Here is a 19693-nt window from a genome sequence, read left to right on the forward strand (position 1 = left end):
TCTGGGCGGCGCGGAGACTACATTTCCCAGAGGGCCTCGCGCGGCGCGGGCTTGGCGGGGGCGGGGAAAAGGAAGCGCCTCGGAGCCAGTGCGCAGGCGTGAGAGTCCCCGCTGGCTACTTAAGGGAGGCTCGCTCGCTGTTCTTCCTTTCGCGTCTGCGGCGCTCTCTCTTCTTTGTGGTGTGCTGTCTGTTCCTCATCCGATGTCGTCTCAACCCTGGAATCAGAATTTGCTACTGTACGTGGTGAGTAGAAACCTCGCTTCTACATCTTTGCGCCTCCTTTTCCCTCTTTGTGCCGTCGGCTCTCCTGGTGGTCCCTCTCCTTTGACTGAATAGGTCTAAGCGTCGTTGGGGAGATGAATGAGAGCTGAAGAAACCTAGGGTTCCTCGGCCGGTGTAAATGATGAACTCACTTTTTTCCCCATCAGATCGACCATGTTGATGTCTTTGAATACTTGCCAGTTAATTCTGATAACACCGGCCTCAAAAGGCGGTGCCCTGTTCTCTTCTGACTGGAAAGATGGCGACTGACGACCTTTCTTTGTTGGTTTGCAGATTTGCGTGATCAGACGCTACAGAATGAATCTTGGCGGAGGGGTCCCTGCCGGGGCTCCAAGGGAACCACGTGTCGACAGGCAGAACCTTCAGCTTCCTGACGTCTGGAGTAAGCACGTTTTTCTTTTTTTTGGCCTGTTGCAGGAATTTGTGCTCTGAGGAACCTCTTGGTTTGCTAGGCCGCCTTGCAGGGGAACAAAAGAGACTAAGGGTAACTAATAAGCATATTTTAGTTACTCGGTTTTCTTGAGGTATTCTGAATTCGTTTTATTATAATTCACAAAAACATATGTATTAGACACATTTCAAACTAGGATAAGTGAATCGGTGTTAATTTTTAAATGCTCCTTATGCCACATACTCAGATGCCCATTCCTTCCCTTTTTTAGTAATAAACAGCTTTTTGTACTTAAATTTCCAAATGGGTGCATACTGTGATACATTGCTTTTCTAAGGAAGGCCAAATGTTTCTTTTGACCATGTTAGTCTAGTTTCAAAATGCCACCCTAATGCTGGGATGAATGCTCTGAAATGAAGTTTTCCTTACACCTTGCTGTGTTAGAAGTGATGACATGTTGCGTTCAAGTATGATGATATCCTGACACAGTCAAAACGCTGCAGTCACTTAAGTAAAAGCCAACCATTTTCCCACAGCTCTTGCCAGCCATGCTGGTCTCTATCAAATATTAACTACAGAAAGCCGGGTGTTTGTAGAGTCCAAGAGCTTCCTGCTGGCAATAATGATGACTGAACTTTTTTCCCCGACAGATCGACCATGTTGATCTAACTTCTCTAAGCCAGTTTCTGTCTGATATGCCAACTTGAGCAGCTCTTCTGTCCCCTCACTGCTTTTGCATCTAGCTGACTTAACAGGTCATGTTTCAAATGTTTTCATCTCAGGCTCACTGTTGGCAGCAAACAGGCATTGAATGGACCGTGATGGATCCAGGACTGGGAGAGAATTTGTAAGTCATATCTGTTTAACTGCTTTTCTTTTGAAGGGGTTATCCCCCTATGTTCTACTTTTCTGTGACTCAAGTATGGCCATTGCAGCTGATGACTTGACTTTTTTCCCCATCAGATCGACCCTGTTGATCCAACTGAACTATTAGCCAGTTTTGTCTGATGCATTGGCCTCAAAGATAACTCCTATTTGTTTTCTGTTTACCACTGACTTTCTGTATGGTTTTTTTTTTTTTTTAGTGGGAATTGGACGTCATTCAAATAATTTATCTTTGCTTCCTCTTACTTTCCTACAGGACCAGAGCCCTGTGTACATCAGGGCCTACATAGGTTGATGGCTGCCTGATTTCAGTTTGGTTCAGTTCTGTAATAGGTAAGATTTTTGTAAATTTTTGTCCGCTAGGTGTTAACCCCTTGGTAAAATGATAACTGAATGTGTTGCAGGTAGTGAAGTGTTGGGTTTGCCCACTTGGGAGTGACTTGGGGACCAGTTGCAAGTTGGGTTCCAAGTTACCTTTTGAGTTCCAGATGGCTTATAATTCATTATGAAAGACTGAATTCTTAACACTTAGTTGGATGCCAACCTCAATACATTACTCCATGTGCCTCTTAAACATGGCGGACAGACTCCTCTGTCCAGTGGCAAAGGAGTCTGGGTTTGATCCCCTGGTCAGAGAACTAGGTCCTATGTGCATCAGCTAAGGCCTGGTACAGCCAAGTCAATAGAAATAAATATTTTAAAACTAACTACTGCCTTGCATCATCACAGTGAGCAAATCGAGACAGTTTTTTACCTTCTGCCTCTCTTCTTAAACATAACACTTTGTATGCCTGCTTATCCCCTTTACCTTCAGATGCCTCCATTTGTCCCTAAAGTATCCTTTGCATTTATTTCATGCAGAATGTTGAGTAGAATCAATATTTGGCATATCAGGAACAATATTGACTTTGATGGGCAGACCCCAGACTGGAAGCCTCCCTCCTTGGTCTGGTAACTGTGCATCATCCTAGTTCCTGAAGTCTAGATACTCCAACATCCCAAACAGCCATTTGCATCCTAATGAAGTACTGATTGTGATGTATCTTTCTTTTTAAGGAATTTCAGCTGTGGAGTCAGAATGCAAGGCCTCTTGAGAAAGATGTACATTTACTTCTGAGAAAGCATGAAGATTTAGGTTGTTGTTTAACCTGAGTGTCCAGAGGTAAAAATCTTGTGGCTGTTGTGAAAAATGTAGTGTTATATTAAGTTTTGGTTATTAAGGTTTTAACTTTGTAGCCTTCCTGTCTGGAGAAATAAAATCCTTTAAATGAAAATGCTGTTCTCTTGAGTCATTAGACCTTGAACCAAATGATACTGAGTTAAAAGGTGGATCCCACACTCTACATGACTTGTTGACATCCTCTGATAGTTCCCTTCCTCTCTTAACCTCCTAACCTTGATGAAACAAGCTAGCAAAAATTAAGAGACCTCGAGCCAATAAGGGAATAAGGGCTGCCTGGTGGCTCAGGCAGTGAAGACTGCAGTTCAGGAGACCTGATTTCAATCCCTAGGTTGGGGAGATCTGGAGAAGAATGACAACCTACTCTGGTATCCTTGACTGGAGAATTCCATGGACAGCATCCTTGTGTGCTGCTGAACAAAGATTTTAGTCTTGGTTTTTTAATCTGTACTGCACTGCCTGTGGGATCGTAGTTGCCACTTAGAACAGCTGCAGCAGAAACAGTTTTTTTTTTTTAAGCACAGAAAGTGTTGGACACAGCCCCCACCAGGCTCTGTCCATGAAATGCTTTAGACAGAAATACTGTCAGTTCAGTTGCTCAGTCATGTCTGGACTCTGACCCCAGCACGCCTAGCTTCCCTGTCCATCACCAACTCCTGGAGCTTGCTCAAACTCAGGTCCATTGAGTCGGTGATGCCATCAGATCCTCTCATGCTCTGTTGCTCCCTTCTGCCTTCAATCTCCCAGCATCAGTGTCTTTTCCAGTGAGCATCAAGTAGCTAAAGTATTGGGAGTTTTGCTTCAGCATCAGTTCTTCAATGAATATTCAGGGTTGATTTCCTTTAGGGTTGACTGGTTTGATCTTGCGGTCCAAGGGAATGAGAGTCTTCTCCAACACCACATTTCAAAAGCATCAGTTTGGTGCTCAGCTTTATAGTCAACTCACATCCATACGTGACTGCTGAAAAAACCATATTGATTAGATGGATAGTCTAATGGGTGGTCATACCCTTATCCCGGGTGACTTCCTGCCCCAAGGATAATCTAGGTCTCCCACATCGCAGGCAGATTCTTTACTATTGGAGCCACCATCTATTCTCTGTATGCTGTGAGTACTCTTCCCATCTGTCCTCTCCCCACCTTACATGGTAACTGGTGGAGTCAATGGCCTGGGCTATCTTCCTCACTGTAACCTCTGACCTCATCTCTTTTCCTTCTTTTTCAGCCATATGAGATCTCCTAACTGTCCTTCAGGTTCACTCCAATCTGGAATGACCAGCCCTAACCCCTGCATGTTTCCCTCCGTTTACTCAAACACCACCTATGGGGACCTGTAGTAAATCCCCGCCACTTTCTATTCCCTTATGTTTTTTCACTGTGTAACAAATAGTGCCAATGCATATACAGTATGCATACATTATATGTAGCACATACATCATCTGTCTCCCTGCATTAGATCATGACCACGTAGAAAGCAACTTCCACTCTGTGGCCCCTCCATGGCACGTGGCAGTGCCTGGCCCAAGGTAGGTCACTCTAAATGTTAAACGAATGCCTTGTGGGACTGCTAAGGCCCTTGACCTGCACACTTGTTACTCATTACAGCAGCCTTGTGAGGAGAGAACTACCATGATCCCCAGTCTAATTGCATAGATGAGGAAACAGGCTCAGAGAGCTCCTCAAATCTGTGTGAGAATCAGTTCACACACCCTGACTTAACATTTGACTCCTTTTCTGTCTATAACTTATTGCCTTTTACCATAACAAGTATTTCCTGTTTTTCGCATCCCCTACAGTTTCTAAAGCTGCTTCTTGCACATAGTAGGTGCTCAGTGAGGCAAAACTGATTAAATGATTCCTTGAAGCATCACTTAACCCGGAAACCTGAAGACATATTGAGTCCACAGAATGCTTCTTAAAATGCACTCACGTGATCCATTCTGTAACTATTCATCAGGTATCTACCACGTGTCGGGCTCTGTTCTAGGTGCTACAGATACAGTAGTGGAAAAAAAAAATACTTGCCTGCATGGGACATGACATTGCTAGTAGAGGGAGGAACCGTAAAAAATAATGCTCTGTGTTATGATATTTAATAAGTGCAATGGAGAAAACTAAAGTGAGGAAAAGGAATAGAAATGTAAAGTTGCACATCTGAGTACAGAGCTGAACAAGATCAGGGAGTGAGTGGTTTATCAGTGGGATAGAACAGACCCAGTGCAAAAGCTTTGAGGTGAAAACCTGCTTGTTAGGAAGGAGGCCACTGTGGCTTCTCATGGAAAATTTGGAAGATCTGGTCAGAGTGGGCCCATTTTCTTACCTGATAATTGGCTGTGGCTGAGTAACACGTGTAGGTATGTTTTTATTTTAGCTCATTTATTTTTGGTTGCGCTGGGTGTTCGTTGCTGTGAGCAGGCTTTCTCTAGTTGAGGCGAACAGGGCTGCTCTAGGGGTGCACACGATTCTCACTGCAGTGATTTCTTTGTCGGGGAACACGGGTTCTAGGCACAAGGTAATTGTGGTGCCCGGGCTTAGTTGTCCCATGGCATGTGGGTGTGTGGGATCTCGCGGAGCAGGGATTGAGCCTGTGCCCCTGCATTGGAAACGTGGAGCCGTAGCAAGTGGACCACTAGGGAAGTCCCTGTATGTATGTTTTTAAGGTCATGCACTTTCTGTTTCCCCACATTGGTGTAGTTCCCTCTTTAACATACTTGCCCTTGTAGTAATAGGGGATGTGGGAATCCCACAGGCACGGGGATCAGGCAGGCTACAGTCCATGGGATTGAAAAGAGCTGGACACCACTTAGCAACTAAACAGCAAATGGCTAACATTTATTGAGCTCTTACTGTGTGTTAATTAAGTTCTTCACGTGTAATAAAACATTATTCTTCCAACAACTGTATGAGGCAGATTGTATTATTAAATATGTCAGTTGAAGAATCAGTCTCAGAGGGAGAAAACATCTTGTCTAAAGTTACACAGCCTGTAAGTAATAGAGCCAGGATTCAAACCCAGTCGGTCTGGCTCTTGAGTCTATAACCCTTGACTTAATGGCAGCCTCTTACTGAAATGCAGTCTTATAGGTAGGAGCCAATTTCCAGTTCTTACAAGTTCAAATTCTTCTGACTTCCTTGGTGAAACACCTCTGAGGTCAGAAGTGGCCCCGAATGCCTACCAGCCAGGGTTGGAGACATTCGCTTGAGAGCTTCCACGCAGCTTGAATCTCTCTCCTTTGCTATTACTGCTTCTTTGAACTCTGCAGGCAATGTTAGGATTTAGCTGCTCAAACTTTCTGCATCTTGTCTCCCCAGCTTCAGTCTCACTAAACATTTGATGCTCCAGACTCATCCTACCTCTTTGTCCTCTTAGCTGAGGGACCTTGGGCACCTTCTTTACTTCCATAAGCCTCAGTTTCCTCATCTGTGAAATGGGATTCATAACAATACCTGCTTCAGAGAGTTGTAAGCATCAATAAAATCAGGTCTGTAAAGCACTTACCCCAGGCCTGGCACATAATAGAGACAAAATTCTCTTTTTTTTCTTAATGCTGTTGCTCACAACCCCTCGTTCCTTTTTTTTTCTTTTTTCTTTTTTTTTTTAATGTGGACCACTTTTAAAATCTTGGTTGAATTTGTGGCAATATTGTTTCTGTTTTCTGTTTTGGCTTTTTGGCTGGAAATATCTGGGATCGTAGTTCCCTGACCAGGGATCAAACCCATACTCTCTTCAGTTCAGTTCAGTTTAGTCGCTCAATCGTGTCCGACTCTTTGTGACCCCATGAATCGCAGCACGCCAGGCCTCCCTGTCCATCACCAACTCACGGAGTTCACTAAGATTCATGTCCATCGAGTCAGTGATGCCATCCAGCCATCTCATCCTCGGTCGTCCCCTTATCCTCCTGCCCCCAATCCCTCCCAGCATCAGAGTCTTTTCCAATGAGTCAACTCTTCACATGAGGTGGTCAGAGTACTGGAGTTTCAGCTTTAGCATCATTCCTTCCAAAGAAATCCCAGGGTTGATCTCCTTCAGAATGGACTTGTTGGATCTCCTTGCAGTCCAAGGGACTCTCAAGAGTCTTCTCCAACACTACAATTCAAAAGCATCAATTCTTCGGCACTCAGCCTTCTTCACAGTCCAACTCTCACATCCATACATGACTACTGGAAAACCATAGCCTTGACTAGACGGACCTTAGTCGGCAAAGTAATGTCTCTGCTTTTGAATACGCTATCTAGGTTGGTCATAACTTTTCTTCCAAGGAGGAAGCGTCTTTTAATTTCATGACTGCAGTCACCATCTGCAGTGATTTGGGAGCCCAAAACATAAAGTCTGACACTGTTTCCACTGTTTCCCCATCTATTTCCCATGGAGTGATGGGACCGGATGCCATGATCTTCGTTTTCTGAATGTTGAGCTTTAAGTCAACCTTTTCACTCTCCTCTTTCACTTTCATCAAGAGGCTTTTTAGTTCCTCTTCACTTTCTGCCATAAGGGTGGTGTAATCTGCATATCTGAGGTTATTGGTATTTCTCCCGGCAATCTTGATTCCAGCTTGTGTTTCTTCCAGCCCAGAGTTTCTTATGATGTACTCTGCATATAAGTTAAATAAGCAGGGTTGGCAATATACAGCCTTAATGTACTCCTTTTCCTATTTGGAACCAGTCTGTTGTTCCATGTCCAGTTCTAACTGTTGCTTCCTGACCTGCATACAGATTTCTCAAGAGGCAGGTCAGGTGGTCTGGTATTCCCATCTTTTGAAGAATTTTCCACAGTTTATTGTGATCCACATAGTCAAAGCTTTGGCATAGTCAATAAAGCAGAAATAGATGTGTTTCTGGAACTCTCTTGCTTTTTCCATGATCCAGTGGATGTTGGCAATTTGATCTCTGGTTCCTCTGCCTTTTCTAAAACCAGCTTGAACATCAGGAAGTTCATGGTTCACATATTGCTGAAGCCTGACTTGGAGAATTTTGAGCATTACCTTACTAGCATGTGAGATGAGTGCAATTGTGCGGTAGTTTGAGCATTCTTTGGCATTGCCTTTCTTTGGGATTGGAATGAAAACGGACCTTTTCCAGTTCTGTGGCCACTGCTGAGTTTTCCAAATTTGCTGGCATATTGAGTGCAGCACTTTCACAGCATCATCTTTCAGGATTTGAAAGAGCTCCACTGGAATTCCATCACCTCCACTAGCTTTGTTCGTAGTGATGCTTTCTAAGGCCCACTTGATTCACATTCCAGTGTGAAGTCTGGCTCTAAGTGAGTGATTACACCATCGTGATTATCTGGGTCATGAAGATCTTTTTGTACAGTTCTGTGTATTCTTGCCACCTCTTCTTAATATCTTCTGCTACTGTTAGGTCCATACCATTTCTGTCCTTTATCAAGCCCATCTTTGCATGAAGTGTTCCCTTGGTATCTCTAATTTTCTTGAAGAGATCTCTAGTCTTTCCCATTCTGTTCTTTTCCTCTATTTCTTTGCATTGATCACAAAAGAAGGTTTTCTTATCTCTTCTTGTTATTCTTTGGAACTCTGAATTCAGATGCTTTTATCTTTCCTTTTCTCCTTTGCTTTTCACCTCTCTTCTTTTCAAAGCTATTTGTAAGGCCTCCCCAGACAGCCATTTTGCCTTTTTGCATTTCTTTTCTATGGGGATGGTCTTGATCCCTGTCTCCTGTACAATGTCAGGAACCTCATTCCATAGTACATCAGGCACTCTATCTATCAGATCTAGGCCCTTAAATCTCTTTCTCACTTCCACTGTATAATCATAAGGGATTTGATTTAGGTCATACCTGAATGGTCTAGTGGTTTTCCCTACTTTCTTCAATTTGAGTCTGAATTTGGTAATAAGGAGTTCATGATCAGAGCCACAGTCAGCACATCTTGTTTTTGTTGACTGTATAGAGCTTCTCCATCTTTGGCTGCAAAGAATATAATCAATCTGATTTTGGTGTTGACCATCTGGTAATGTCCATGTGTAGAGTCTTCTCTTGTGTTGTTGGAAGAGAGTGTTTGCTATGACCAGTGCATTTTCTTGGTAAAATTCTGTTAGTCTTTGCCCTGCTTCATTCCGCATTCCAAGGCCAAATTTTCCTGTTACTCCAGGTATCTCTTGACTTCCTACTTTTGCATTCCAGTCCCCTATAATGAAAAGGACATCATTTTGGGGTATTAGTTCTAAAAGGTCTTGTAGGTCTTCATAGAACCATTTAACTTCAGATTCTTCAGTGTTACTGGTTGGGGCATAGACTTGGATTACCATGATATTGAATGGTTTGCCTTGGAAATGAACAGAGATCATTCTGTCGCTTTTGAGATTGCATCCAAGTACTGCATTTCAGACTCTTTTGTTGACCATGATGGCTACTCCATTTCTTCTGAGGGATTCCTGCCCACAGTAGTAGATAAAATGGTCGTCTGAGTTAAATCCACCTATTCCAGTCCATTTTAGTTTGCTGATTCCTAGAATGTCAATGTTTACTCTCGCCATCTCTTGTTTGACCACTTCCAATTTGCCTTGATTCATGGACCTGACATTCCAGGTTCCTATGCAATACTGCTCTTTATAGCATCAGACCTTGCTTCTATCACCAGTCACATCCACAACTGGGTATTGTTGTTGCTTTGGTTCCATCCCTTCATTCTTTCTGGAGTTATTTCTCCACTGCTCTCCAGTAGCATATTGGGTACCTACTGACCTGGGGAGTTCCTCTTTCAGTATCCTATAATTTTGCCTTTTCATACTGTTCATGGGGTTCTCAAGGCAAGAATACTGAAGTAGTTTGCCATTCCCTTCTCCAGTGGACCACATTCTGTCAGACCTCTCCACCATGACCCGCCCATCTTGGGTTGCCCTGCGGGCATGGCTTAGTTTCATTGAGTTAGACAAGGCTGTGGTCCTAGTGTGATTATATTGACTAGTTTTCTGTGAGTATGGTTTCAGTGTGTCTGCCGTCTGATGCCCTCTTGCCACACCTACCATCTTACTTGGGTTTCTTTTATCTTGGGCATGGGGTATCTCTTCATGGCTGCTCCAGCAAAGTGCAGCCACTGCTCCTTACCTTGGATGAGGGGTATCTCCTCACCACCGCCCTTCCTGACCTTCAACATGGGATGGCTCCTCTAGGCCCTCCTGTGCCCACGCAGCCATTGCTCCTTGGACATGAGGTTGCTCCTCCCGGCCGCCGCCCCTGGCCTCGGACAGACAAAGCCTTAACCACTGAGCTGTCAGGGAAGTCCCGAAACATAATTCATATCTAGTGAATAAAATCTTCCTGCCACATTGAGATGGAAGAAGATCTATGTTCGAGAGATGGAAGAAGTGAGCTCATTGAGTGCTTACCATGTGTGACATTGTGTTAATTATTTCCTCTTTAATCCATACCCCACCCTGGTTTACTACCATCCTGTTTTATCCCTGAAACACCTACAAGATGGCGGAGTAGAAGGATGTGCACTCATCTTCTGCAAGAACTCCGAAATTACAACTTGCTGCTGAAAACCATCCACAGGAGAATGTTGGATCCCACCAAAAAAAGATACCCCACGTCTAAGGACAAAGGAAAAGCCCCAGCAAGATGGTAAGGGGGTGAAATTGCACTTAGAATCAAACCTCATATCCACCAGAGATGCTCAGAGGGCTCAAACAAAACCTTGTGCACACCAGGAAACCCCACACTGAGCCAGACCTGCCTTTGAGTGTTGAGCGTCTCCTGCAGAGGTGTGGGCCAACAGTGGCCAGCCATAGGGGCAGGGGCTCTGGGTGTAGCAGACCTGGGTATGGCATAAGCCTTCTTGGAGGAGGTCACCGTTAACCCACCATAGAGCTGCCAGAACTTACACAGGTCTGGGGAAACAGACTGTTGCAGGGCACAAACAAAACCTTGTGTGCATCAGGACCCAAGAGAAAGGAGCAGTGACCCCACAAGAGACTGACTCAGACTTGCCTGGGAGTGTCCAGGAGTCTCCAGCAGAGGCGTGGGTCGGTGGTGGCCTGCTGCAGGGTTGGGGACACTGAGTGCAACAGTGCATCATGGGACCTTTTGAAGGAGGTCACCATTATCTTCATTACCTCCACCATGGTTTGGCCTCAGGCCAAACAACAGGGAGGGAACACAGCCCTGCCCATCAACAAAAAATTAAAGATACACTGAGCATGGCCCCACTCATCAGAACAAGACCCAGTTTCCCCCACTGGAGTCAGTCTCTCCCATCAGGAAGCTTCCATAAGCCTCTTCTCCTTACCCATCAGAGGGCAGACAGAAGGCAAACCACAATCACAGAAAACTAATCAAACACATCACATGGACCACAGCCTTGTCTAACAAAGAAATTATGAGCCATACCGTGTAGGGCCACCCAAGATGGACGGGTCATGGTGGAGAGTTCTGGCAAAACATGGTCCACTGGAGAAGGGAATGGCAAACCATTTCAGTATTCTTGCCTTGAGAACCCCATGAGCAGTATGAAGAAGCAGAAAGATAGGATAATGAAAGATGAACTCCCCAGGTCGGTAGGTGCCCAATATGCTACTGGAGATCAGTGGAGAAATAACTCCAGAAAGAATGAAGAGATGAAGCCAAAGCAAAAACAATGCCCAATTGTGGATGTGACTGGTGATGGAAGTAAGGTCCGATGCTGTAAAGAGCAACATTGCATAGGAACCTGGGATGTTAGGTCCATGAATCAAGGCAAATTGGAACTGGTCAAACAGGAGATGGCAAGAGTGAACGTCGATATTTTAGGAATCAGTGAGCTAAAATGGACTGGAATGGGTGAATTTAACTCAGATGACCATTATATCTACTACTGTGGGCAGGAATCCCTTAAAAGAAATGGTGTAGCCCTCATGGTCAACAAAAGAGTCTGAAATGCAGTACTTGGATGCAATCTCAAAAACAATAGAATGATCTCTGTTCATTTCAAGGCAAATCATTCAATATCACAGTAATTTAAGTCTATGGCCCAACCAGTAATGCTGAAAAAGCTGAAATTGAATGGTTCTATGAAGACCTACAAGACCTTTTAGAACTAACACTCAAAAAAAATGTCCTTTTCATTATAGGGGACTGGAATGCAAAAGTAGGAAGTCAGGAGATACCTGGAGTAACAGGCAAATTTGGCCTTGGAATGTGGAGTGAAGCAGGGCAAAGGCTAATAGAGTTTTGCCAAGAGAACTCACTAGTCATAGCAAACACTCTTCCAACAACACAAGAGAAGACTCTACACATGGACATCACCAGATGGTCAACACCGAAATCAGATTGATTATATTCTTTGCTGTCAAAGATGGAGAAGCTCTATACAGTCAGCAAAAACAAGACCAGGAGCTGACTGTGGCTCAGATCATGAACTCCTTATTGCCAAATTCAGACTGAAATTGAAGAAAGTAGGGAAAACCACTAGACCATTCAGGTATGACCTAAATCAAATCCCTTATGATTATACAGTGGAAATGACAAATAGATTCAAGGGATTAGATTTCATAGACAGAGTGCCTGAAGAACTATGGATGGAAGTTCATGACATGGTACAGGAGGCAGGCATCAAGATCATCCCCATGGAAAAGAAATGCAAAAAGGCAAAATGGTTGTCTGAGGAGGCCTTACAAATAGCGAGAAAAGAAAAGCTAAAGGCAATGGAGAAAAGGAGAGATATACCCATTTGAATGCAGAGTTCCAAAGAATAGCAAGGAGAGATAAGAAAGCCTTCCTCAGTGATCAATGCAAAGAAATAGAGGAAAACAATAGAATGGGAAAGACTAGAGATCTCTCCAAGATAATCAGAGATACCAAGGAAACATTGCTTGCAAAGATGGGTACAATAAAAGACAGAAATGGTATGGACCTAACAGAAGCAGAAGATATTAAGTAGAGGTGGCAAGAATACACAGAACTGTACAAAAAGATCTTCATGACCAAGATAATCACGATGGTGTGATCACTCACTTAGAGCCAGACTTCACACTGGAATGTGAAGTCAAGTGGGCCTTAGAAAGCATCACTACGAACAAAGCTAGTGGAGGTGATGGAATTCCAGTAGAGCTATCTCAAATCCTGAAAGATGATGCTGTGAAAGTGCTGCACTCAATATGCCAGCAAATTTGGAAAACTAAGCAGTGGCCACAGGACTGGAAAAGGTCCATTTTCATTCCAATCCCAAAGAAAGGCAATGCCAAAGAACATCCAAGCTACTGCACAATTGCACTCATCTCACACACTAGCAAAGTAATGCTCAAAATTTTCCAAGCCAGGCTTCAATAGTACATGAACTGTGAGCTTCCGGATGTTCAAGCTGGATTTAGGAAAGGCATAGGGAACAGAGATCAAATTGCCATCTGCTGGATCATGGAAAAAGCAAGAGAGTTCCAGAAAAACATCTCTTTCTGCTTTATTGACTATGCCAAAGCCTTTGACTATGTGGATCACAATAAACTGTGGAAAGTTCTTTAAGAATTTTATGATGGGAATACCAGACCACCTTCCCTGCCTCCTGAGAAATCTGTATGCAGGTCAAGAAGCAACAGTTAGAACTGGACATGGAACAACAGACTGGTTCCATATCAGGAAAGGAGTTCACTAAGGCTGTATATTGTCAACCCTGCTTATTTAACTTATATGCAGAGTACATCATGTGAAATGCCAGGCTGGATGAAGCACAAGCTGGAATCAAGATTGCCAGGAGAAATATCAATAACCTCAGATACACAGATGACACCACCCTTATGGCAGAAAGCAAAGAACTAAAGAACCTCTTAGTAAAAGTGAAAGAGGAGAGTGAAAAAGTTGGCTTAAAACTCAACATTCCGAAAACGAAGATCATGGCATCCGGTCCCATCACTTCATGGCAAATAGATGGGGAAACAATGGAAACAGTGACAGACTTTGTTTTGGGGGGCTCCAAGATCATTGCAGATGGTGACTGCAGCCATGAAATTAAAAGATGCTTGCTCCTTGGAAGAAAAGCTATGACCAACCTAAAGAGACATCACTTTGCCATCAAAGGTCCGTCTAGTCAAAGCTATTGTTTTTCCAGTGGTCATGTATGGATGTGAGAGTTGGACTATAAAGAAAGCTGAGCGCCGAAGAATTGATGCTTTTGAACTGTGGTGTTGAAGACTCTTGAGAGTCCCTGGGACAGCAAGGAGATCCAAACAGTCCATCCTAAAGGAAATCAGTCCTGAATATTCATTGGAAGGACTGATGCTGAAGCTGAAACTCCAATGTTTTGGCCACCTGATGTGAAGAACCGACTCACTGGAAAAGATCCCGATGCTGGGGACGATTGAAGGCAGGAGGAGAAGGGGACGACAGAGAATGAGATGGTTGGATGGCATCATCGATTCGATGGACATGAGTTTGAGCAAGTTCCAGGAGTTGGTGATGGACAGGGAGGCCTGGCGTCCTGCAGTCCATGGGGTAGCAAAGAGTTGGACACGACTGAGTGACTGAACTGAACTGATTTTATCCCTTCTAGAACTTGCAGCTCCAGCCTGTGTCTGCAGGGGGCGCTGTGCGCACACATTTCTCCAACATGAGCGCGAAGCCTCGGTTAGGAGGAGGGAAGATGGCTCAGGAGAGCCAGGGGGTTGGGCCAGCTTTTCAGATTCTGCAGCCAGCACTGTGGGGAACCTGAGAAAAATCGAGCTCCCCAGGCCTAAAGCTTTGGCTACTGATCTTGCGACCACCACTCATTGTGTAACAAACCAACCAAAACCAAATTTGCCCATGATCCTTTCAATCTAACATTATCGGTAGTTAATTTTCACTCTTCTACAATCCCTTCTGTTCTTTTTATGTTACTATAGTGGGGAAGATGCTATCAGCATGGCTAGAGCTTCCAGTTTTTAAAGAAAGCCAGAAATCCTTAAAATGTTGGCTACTGATTCCAATTTTATCAGCGGTGGAGACTGAACAATTCACATTCGTGAGCCTCATAGAGCCTGGAGGCCACCAGTGTGAGACTTCTGGAATTTGAGCTGTGACCCTTTCAGCACCATCCCTGTCATTCCTGGGCCAGAAAAACACACAATGCCCAGTTGCATTTGAATTTCTGGTAACAAATAATTTTAACAATGTCCTAAATATTGCCTGGGACATACACTAAAAAATTGTTACTTATCTGAACTTCCAGTGTGTACTTGGGTGGTTTTTATTTTTATTTGCTAAATCTGGCAACCTTGTTGTAGAGAGCATCTGGCCTGGGATGATATATCTGTTCTTTAAGGAACCTTAGATGGACTTCGTACCTTCTGAGTAACTTTTGTATCTCTGCCGACTTGAACTTTCCTCCCGGGTTATTTGTGGGGAAATGGAGGCTTATGGAATCTCCCGATAGTTTATAATTTACCTTCAATGCCTGGATGGGTAGAATTGGCAGGTCCTACGGTCCCCTAAGCTGATTCCTGATCCATTTCTCCTGAGGTCCCAATGTTGATTAATTGCAGGTCTGTTTAGAAGGCAACTGTCTTTTCTTTTATCTGTAAGTCATGGCAGAAACAGGCCATCTTGGGCTTATTTTTGTCTGTGGCTTTTTCAAAAAGAGAGAAAAGGAGACATCTGGATCCTCTCACTTGGCAGGCTCATTTAAACAAATGGTCCTTTTGCTAAAACAGACTGGCACCGTGGAGCCAGTTTGCAGGTGGGAGGATTTGGGATGAGGGTGGTCCTGGTGGGTAAGAGCATTTTTCTCTTTCTCGTGTTAAAATGGTGGCATGTGCAGCCTGGGATTTCGTCATCACTTTGGCCGCTGCCCATTTTTACAGCTAGAGGAGCTACCTACTGAGTGTGGTGGTATTTATCATCAAACATGCTAGGCTGCCTCAAATATTTCACTGCCCCACTGTTTGGTCAAATCCAAACCTTCCTCTCTAAGCTCCATTTCTCTCTGCATAGCGGGCGGATTCTTTACTGTCTGAGCCACCAGGGAAGTCTCCCATGTTTCCCTACTTGAATCATAACAGTAATAGCACAATAATTGCAATGGCATTTGTTGAAATTTCTTACCAGCCTCCTTGCTAGGTCCTTTCCATATTTGAAATAACTTATTCATTAAAAAAATTTTTTTTATTCTTCAGGGGCAATAATGTTACTATCCTGACTCTACAGATTAGGAAACCGAGGTTCAGAGAGGGCAAGTGACCTCCCTAAGTCACACAGTTAGTAAATGGTTCTGCCGGTGCCTTTCCTTGCTCATCCAGGTCCCCCCTCACCCTAGTCTGCCTTCCTCAGTGTACCTGGAGCAGGGACTGATCAGCATCAGCTCGGAGCCCCGTGGTCCTCCGCAGGAGACGGGATGGGGCTGCAGAGTCAACCTGAGTTGTGCGTTCCCCTGGCTCCCCGCGGTCGGGACACCTCTCCAGATGTTCTTCGACCTGACTCTCCCTCTGGGCTCTGATGCATCTTCCCTGGCCCTCTCAGATAGCGGGAACCCCTCTATTCCAGCCCCAAGGTTTTGCACTAGCTTCTGTGGTTGCCTTATATCCTATGAACATCACTGTGTTCTTGAATTACACTCTGCTGAAAGTTATTCTCTTTCCAAAGGGCCAGAACCAGTAGAGCAGCAGAGCTGGGATCCGAACACAAGGACTCCAAAATAACCTCTTTGCTCATGGCCTCCTAGAACTGCTTGCTCCTTGCTCCTAGCAGGCATGGGGTTTTCATTCAGGCTTGGATCACGACCTAGTCTCATGCCTATTCCTTTTCTCCAACAATTATAGGAGATGTTGTAAAGTGCCTTTTCTGTGCCTGCTATTGTACGCCTGAGTGCTCAGTCACATTCAGCTCTTTGCAACGCTGTGGACTGTAGCCCACCAGGCTCTTCGGTCCTTGGGGTTTTCCAGGCTAGAGTCTTGGAGTGGGTTTCCATTTCCTACTCCAAGGGACCTTCCTGACCCAGGGGTTTTTGTTGCATCTCCTGCATTGGCAGGCCGGTTCTCTACCACTGAGCTACCTGGGAAGCCTGTTAGTGTATGGGTGTGCATGCTAAATCACTTCAGTTGTGTCTGACTCTTTGCGACCCTATGGACTGTAGCCCATGAGGCTCCTCGGTCCATGGGGATTCTCCAGGCAAAAATACTGGAGAGGGTTGCCATGCCCTCCTCCAGGGGATCTTCCCAACCCAGGGCTAAAACCCATGTCTCTTATGTCTTCTGCACTGGCAGGCAGGTTCTTAACCACTAGCGCCACCTGGGAAGCCACATGCTAGTGTATGGGCCCATTAAAAATAAATCAAAAACAACGCTGGCTTGACATGACTTGTTCTTAGCGAAGACTTGCACCTTCACCCTCAGCCTACCCCCAAGTGCTTAATGAGAATCATTTTAAGCAGTGCTTCCTGAACATTCCCTAAGTGGAAAAGCATTGAGTGGGGCTAAAGGAGTGGCAAGAAGGATAACTGTCCCTTAGTCTCTGCCCTAAAACAATTCACAGCCATGCCACCAAATACCTGATTAATTTTTCAGGCTAGAATTTTATAGGGGTTGAGAACAAGCTCCTCTACCTGTGGTTTCCAGACTCTAGCCTCACATTTGGAAACAGGGACACACAGATGTTTTTTAAATTTAAATTTTAAATTCAGGTGGGATATACACTCAAATATATTCTGATTAAAAATAAAACTTTTACTATGCAGAATGAGCTATTGATAACATAAAACAACCTAGATTCATCTTAAGGGCATTATATTTACTGACAAAAGTCAATTTCAAAAGGTTACACATGTGCGATTGTGGATATAATATTCTTGAAATGACCAAATTATAGAATAGGAGAATAGATTAGTGGTTGCCTATGTAGAGGGATTGGGGAGAAGCGTGCAAACATAAATGGATAGTGTCAGGTAATTCCTTTGTGTTTTATATCTCTGTCTCTTTTTTAAATTTAGCCATGTGGCATGTGGGATCTTGGTTCCACAACTAGGGATCGAACCCACAACCCCTGCATTGTAAGATGGAGTCTTAACCACTGGACAGCCAGAAAAATGTCTATGTTCTGTATCTTGATTGTGATGGTGTTTACACAAACATATGAATCTATACATGGGATAAAATTACATAGAATTATATATGCCTGTGTATACAGGCACAAATAAATGTGTAAAAAAATGGTGACGACAGAAGGAGTTCAATCTAGTTAATTGTCGCTGTTTAGTCATTAAGTTGTGTCCAACTTTTTTCAACCCCATGGACTGTAGCCCACCAGGCTCCTCTGTCCATGGGATTTCCCAGGCAAGAATACTGGAATGGGTTGCCATTTCCTTCTCCAGGGGATCTTTCTGACTCAGGGATGGAGCTGGCATCTTCTGCACTGGCAGGCGGATTCCTTACCGCTGAGCCATCTGGGAAGCCTCAGTCTAATTAATAATATTGCATTAAAGTCAATTCCCTGGATTTTATGTTGCATTGCATTATATAGGATGTCATTCTTAAGGGAAGGTGGGTGAAGGATACATGATAGTTTGGGCATTATGTTTCTGCTTCCTATGAGTCTAAATTTCAATATAAAAAATTAAAACATTTCATTGTTACCAGCACAAAATAAGCGCATTGTAGAAAGTCAAATATAGAACAAAAATAAACATGATATTCACATAAATTTGACTACACTGTTAAGCCTTATTGTATATCTTTCTAGATCTTTTTCTATGTGTTTATAAATAGTATATGTATTTCGGAGGAATCTGTTTTTTAAAATGCAATTATTTAAGAGTAGTTTTAGCTTTACAACAAAATTGAAAGCAAAGCACAGACATTTTCCCACATATCTCCCTGCCCCTGCATGTGTAAATTCTCCCTCATTTTCAACATGTGTGCATACATGCTCAGTCGTGTCCAGCTCTTTTCGACCCCATGGACTCTGGCCTACGGGGCTGCTCTGTCCATGGGATTCTCCAGGCAAGAATACTGGAGTGGGTTGCCATTTCCTTCTCCAGGGGATTTTCCCAACCGAGGGATTGAACCAGGGTCTCCCACATTGTGGGCAGATTCTTTACCAGCTGAGTCACCAGGGAAGCCCAAGATTACTGGAGTGGATAGCCTATCCCTTCGCCAGGGGATCTTCCCAACCCAGGAATCGAACCAGGGTTTCCTGCATTGCAGGTAGATTCTTTGCCAGCTGAGCTACCAGGAAAGCCCCTAATGACATGTATCAATCATTATATATAACATAATAAAGATTATTTTCACTAAAAATCTTCTGTGCTTTGCCTGTTTATGTCCCTCCTTACCCCTGGCAACCACTGATCTTTTTATTATCTTCATGTTTTTGCCTGTTCCAGAATAGCATATAGCCAGAATCACACAGTATGTTGCATACATACAGTTAGTATCGTACAGTAACTCTTTCTAGTAGTAGAAGACTGGTTTCTTTCACTACTTGGCGATAGTAATATGCATTTAAAGTTCCTCCATGTCTTTTCATGACCTGGTAGTTAATTTCTTTATAGCTCTGTAGAGTGCTCCCTTGTTGGAATGTACCATATTTTATTTATCCATTTTTCTAATGAAAGACATCTTGGTTGCTTCCTAGTTTTGGCAATTATGAATAAAACTTCTATTGCTATCTTTGTGCAGATTTTTTTGTGTGAACAAAAGCTTTCAGCTCTTTGGGAGAATAATCATATGGTCAGAGTGTATTTAGTTTTGTAAGAAACTTGCAAAGTGCCTTACCATTTTTCACGTCCACCAACAATGTATGACGGTACCTTGCTGGAATTTGGTGTTGTCAGTATTTCAGATTTTGACCATTCTAATAGGTGTGAAGTGGTATCTCATTGTTATTTTAATTTTCACATATCCTGATGACCTATGATGTAGAAGATCTCTTAATAAACCTGTTAGTCAACTGTATGAATCTGTATTTTCTTTCTTCAATGTTGTGTTACATAATTTAAAAGATGGCATAAAAGATGATTCTTAGGCAACAGAAGTAAAAATAGATACATTTGACTAC

General features: G+C 43.6%; 1 long non-coding RNA gene and 3 other non-coding genes across 4 annotated transcripts; all 4 read left to right on the top strand.

Annotated features, from left to right (window-relative positions):
* The first annotated feature begins 147 nt into the window (after window positions 1–147).
* Window positions 148–2833, top strand: LOC105609544 (uncharacterized). Its single transcript, XR_003591296.2, has 5 exons — window positions 148–244; window positions 557–665; window positions 1457–1521; window positions 1816–1892; window positions 2616–2833. It is a non-coding gene; the product is annotated as an uncharacterized LOC105609544 (long non-coding RNA).
* On the top strand, window positions 392–483 carry LOC114117661 (small nucleolar SNORD12/SNORD106). Its single transcript, XR_003591326.1, has one exon. It is a non-coding gene; the product is annotated as a small nucleolar SNORD12/SNORD106 (small nucleolar RNA).
* On the top strand, window positions 1287–1377 carry LOC114117663 (small nucleolar SNORD12/SNORD106). The gene has a single exon (XR_003591328.1). It is a non-coding gene; the product is annotated as a small nucleolar SNORD12/SNORD106 (small nucleolar RNA).
* LOC114117662 (small nucleolar SNORD12/SNORD106) lies at window positions 1600–1691 on the top strand. Its single transcript, XR_003591327.2, has one exon. It is a non-coding gene; the product is annotated as a small nucleolar SNORD12/SNORD106 (small nucleolar RNA).
* Window positions 2834–19693: the final 16860 nt, after the last annotated feature.

This window comes from Ovis aries, chromosome 13 (genome assembly GCF_016772045.2).
Source record: "Ovis aries strain OAR_USU_Benz2616 breed Rambouillet chromosome 13, ARS-UI_Ramb_v3.0, whole genome shotgun sequence".
In the NCBI taxonomy this organism is placed as follows: Eukaryota; Metazoa; Chordata; class Mammalia; order Artiodactyla; family Bovidae; genus Ovis; species Ovis aries.